Source organism: Salvelinus sp. IW2-2015, linkage group LG5 (assembly GCF_002910315.2).
Source record: "Salvelinus sp. IW2-2015 linkage group LG5, ASM291031v2, whole genome shotgun sequence".
NCBI lineage: Eukaryota > Metazoa > Chordata > Actinopteri > Salmoniformes > Salmonidae > Salvelinus > Salvelinus sp. IW2-2015.
The window spans coordinates 31,665,678-31,670,390 of NC_036844.1; the positions used below are offsets into that span (position 1 = coordinate 31,665,678).

The following is a 4,713-nucleotide window of genomic DNA, read 5'->3' on the forward strand; positions in this document are numbered from 1 at the left end:
CCCTCCGATTTGACACACCGAACTCTGTCTGAGAAGTAGTTGATGAACCAGGCGAGGCAGTCATTTGAGAAACCAAGGCTGCTGAGTCTGCCGATAAGAATGCGGTGATTGACAGAGTCGAAAGCCTTGGCCAGGTTGATGAAGGCGGCTGCACAGTACTGTCTTATGACGTGTTTATATGCTATCTGGGGGGGGCCGACCTCCGTAGGGCTTTCTCTGTCCCAGTTACAGGTCAGGTGAGCAGCAATGTCTTTCTCTCTGTCTCTGTCCCAATTACAGGTCAGGTTAGCAGCAATGTCTTTCTCTCTGTCTCTGTCCCAATTACAGGTCAGGTTAGCAGCAATGTATTTATCTTGGTCTCGGTCTTTCTTTCTTTCTCCCTCTTTCTCATTTTCTTCCTATAACGATATCCCTCTGTGTATGCCAATATTAATAATCTACATCAATAACTGGAATGAATGAGCTCAAAGTGTGGATAACACAGTGACAAAAGGTAATTGTGCTGTGTGTCTGTCTGTGTGTGTGTCCGTGTCATGTGTATGTGTGTGTCCTGTGTATGTATGTGTTGTGACATCTTCACCATGGTAAACAGCCCACTGTGCCTTATGACCACGGCACCAACTGAATTTATAATAAACCTTATAAGAAACCCGCTATGCCCTCAGATGAACCATCAAACAGGCAAAATGACAATACAACACTAAGATTGAATCCTACTACACCGGCTCTGACGCTCGTTGCACGTGGCAAACTATTACGGACTACAAAGGGAAACCCAGCCGCAAGCTGCCCAATGACACGAGCCTATCAGACGGGCTAAATGCCTTTTATGCTTGCATCAAGGCAAGCAACACTGAAGCATGCATGAGAGCACCAACTGTTCCGGACGACTGTGTGATCACGCTCTCCGTAGCCGATGTGAGCAAGACTTTTAAACAGATCAACATTCACAAGGCCACAAGGCCAGACTGATTACCAGGACGTTCCCTAGAGCATGCGCAGACCAACTGGCAAGTGTCTTCACTGACATTTTCAACCTCTCCCTGAGTCTGTAATACCTTCATGTTTCAAGCAGACCACCATAGAAAGCGAAGGTAACCTGCCTAAATGACTACCGCCCCGTAGCACTCACGTCGGTAGCCATGAAGTGCTTTGAAAGGTTGGTAATGGCTCACATCAACACCATTATCCCAGAAACCCTAGATCCACTCCAATTTGCATACCGCCCCAATAGATCCACAGATGATGAAATATCTATTGCGCTCCACACTGCCCTTTCCCACCTGGACAAAAGGAACACCTATGTGAGAATGCTGTTAATTGACTACAGCTCAGTGTTCAACACCATAATGCCCACAAAGCTCATCACTAAGCTAAGGACCCTGGGACTAAACACCTCTCTCTGCAACTGAATCCTGGACTTCCTGACGGGCCGCCCCCAGGTGGTAACGATCAACATCTGCCATGCTGATCGTCAACACAGTGGCCCCTCAGGGGTGCGTGCTTAGTCCCCTCCTGTACTCTGTTTACCTACAACTGCGTGGCCAAGCATGACTCCAACACCAACAGTCAGCGTGACATTTAGGCATTCCATTCCAAAGATCTGAATCGGAGGNCTCTGTTTACCTACAACTGCGTGGCCAAGCATGACTCCAACACCAACAGTCAGCGTGACATTTAGGCATTCCATTCCAAAGATCTGAATCGGAGGTATAAACAAGGACTCTTACGCTCTGTAAGGGGAAATATTTATCTTTGCTCATTGAGCGTCTAGAGTCAGTGTCAACACTACTGAGAGAGACAATGCAATTCGTGGAAGGAAAGATCTGACCTGTTTCTGTCTTGCATTGTGTATAAAATCACAAAACAACAAGTGATTGACCTGATAAGAACGTTGCTCTGGAGGTACAGCACCTGTATCTATGAGTTTACCTACATGACATTGTAGAATATTTCACCGTATTTTAAAACATATGACATCTCTTCTACATATTTCCCCGGTATAGAGCCCTCTTAYTTTCAAGTATTATTTGACAGAATATACATTGTACTCTACTCCAGTAACAAAAGCTCTAACTGTCTACAGTACTGTATGGCTGTGTTATTTAAGCATTAAGGGCCGASGGGGTGTGGTATACAGTATGGCCAATATACCACGGCATAGGGCTGTTCTTAAGCATGACACAACGCTGAGTGCCTGGATACAGCCCTTAGCCTTGGTTTATTAGCCATACACCACAAACCACAGAGGTGCCTTATTGCTATTATAAACTGGTTACCAATGTAATTTGAAGAGTAAAACATTATGTTGTTTTGTCATACCCGTGGTATACGGTCTGATATACCATGGCTTTCAGCCAATCAGCATTCAGTGCTGGAATCACCCAGTTTATAATAACATGTAACTCTGTCTTACTCTGCAGTAACTACCACACCGTCTCCAGGCTCGGGCCATGCCAGAAGATGCAATGACTCAGAGAAGGCCTACTGCGTGAACGGCGGCGACTGTTACTTCATACATGGTATCAATCAGTTCTCCTGCAAGTGAGTCCTCTCTGTTATTTTGGGATTCTTCACAGTGCACCATTTGGTGGTATTTTTCTCTTTGTTTGGACTCTGCTTGGACTGTTTTATTTGTTGTTAGGCTTTGTCTTCTTTAWTTAGCGTCAATCAATTAAAATCAAATCAAAGTTTATTGGTTGCGTACACTGTTCAGTACATGTTGTAGTGAAATGTTACTAGCTAATAACAATTCAGTAAAATGTAAAACTAGTACACAAATAATAAAACCAATATATATATTGTAGTGAGAGATGAATTGCAATATATCTTTTGTTAATAATTCTGTTTTTCTCTCCACTCCTAAATCCCATATGTAATTCTTTACAGAAGAGTAAAGTTGTATGATGCTTCATTTGTCCACTGTTGTTCAGTCGCTGTCAATCACATTCGTCCTTTCATTGCATTGATAGAATTAACATTCCAGTCAAGTGATTTCTAACCCTCTTCTCTCCAACGTGTCAGAGCCCTTTTCCGTATCCCCTTCTACTGAGATCTCATCTCGAACCTCAGCAACCCCAGCCCTATCACCCTGTCTATTCCCCCCTCTATACCCCATCCATTTACCCTCTAATTCACCCTGTTACCCCTATCCTCACTACCTATCCCCTGCTAACCCCCCTATACCCATCCCTCTACCTCTATCCGACCTTGTCGTATTCACCCCTTCTATCCACCCACCACGCCCCCTCTACAACCTGTCTAGCCCCCTCTATCACCCCACCACCCCTCTATTCAACCCTGTTTCTTATCCGACCCTCTAATCACCCCACCAAACCCCTCTATCACCCTTCTATCCCCCTTCTAGTCACCCCACCACCCCCTCTATCACCTGTCTATCCCCCTCTTATACCCCCATCCATCTACCTCTACACCTGCTAGCGCCCCCTCTATCACCCGCCACCCCTCTAATCACGCACTGTCTATCCCCCTCTATCACCCGCCACCCTCTTATCACCCTGTGCATATCCCCCTGCATAATCACCCGCCCACCCGCGCACCTCGATATCGACCCCATCACATCCCCCTCTGAGATCAGCACACGCGCAACCCCCTCTGATCACCCCATCCATTCTACCTCTATACAGCCCTGTCTGTCAGCCACCATCTGTCATCCCCTCTGAGTATCACCCCATCTATCACCCCTGCGATCACCCCATCCAGTGCCTCTCGTCTATTCACCCCTCTGTGATCGACAGCGCCGCATGCTATACCCTCCCCTCATACCCCCATCCATTACCCCTCTATCACCCCGGTCTGTCACACCATCACATTCCCCCCTCTATCACCCCAATCCACCCCCTCTGAATCACCCATCTATCCCCCCTCTATCAGCCGCCACCATACTAGTCCTGCTCTCACCTCGGAATCTTGGACCGTATCGCAGTAAGCTGCTGACATTCTCGCCATACGGCCCTATATGACTAAGCGCCCCCTCTATCATCTCTGACATGCGATATCCGCCGACTCGAACGACGCCCATCCATCTACCCTCGTGCTCTACCCCTCCTATCACCCATCTTACGCGCCCACTATATCACCCCAATCATCCCCCTCTATCCCCCATCATCGGTATGAGAATACCTCTATTCCCACTCTACCACTCCATCCACCCCGCACGCCCATGGATCACATCGCGCAGCCCACCCACCTCTATCACTCCATCAACCCTCTATCACCCCATCCATTCCTACCTCGTATCGCCCCATCTATCCCACCCATCCATACATACCGTCTATCGCCCACAATATGCGACCCCATTCCCATCCCCCTCTATCACCCCAATCTATCCCCCCTCTAATCACCTCCATCATCGCTATCTCCTATCACCCCACATATTTATCCTCCCTCTATTCATCCACATTCGTATCCCCCCTTCTACAGCCTCTATCTACTCCCCTATACCACCCCATCTACCCCCCGTCATATTCATCCCATGCATCGTACCTCTGATCAACCTATATCACCCACATCTTATCCCCTACCCTCTGATCACCCCCCATCTACTTCACACCTCTTGATATCACACCATCCATCTACCTCTATCCCCGACCTTATATCCACCCCATGGACGTCCGCCTTATTTTCACCCACATCTAAGTCCCCACCTTCATCACTCTCATACCATCACCTCTCACCACATCTTTCTACCCC

At 47.6% G+C, this 4,713-nt stretch overlaps 1 long non-coding RNA gene and 1 pseudogene across 1 annotated transcript in view; one reads left to right on the forward strand and one right to left on the reverse strand.

Moving 5' to 3' along the window:
* The window catches only part of LOC139027782 (uncharacterized), a 663,342-nt gene that overhangs the window by 226,259 nt on the left and 432,370 nt on the right, over nt 1–4,713 (reverse strand). The gene's annotated exons all lie outside the window — the stretch shown is intronic.
* The window catches only part of LOC111963723 (pro-neuregulin-2, membrane-bound isoform-like), a 189,230-nt pseudogene that overhangs the window by 141,119 nt on the left and 43,398 nt on the right, over nt 1–4,713 (forward strand).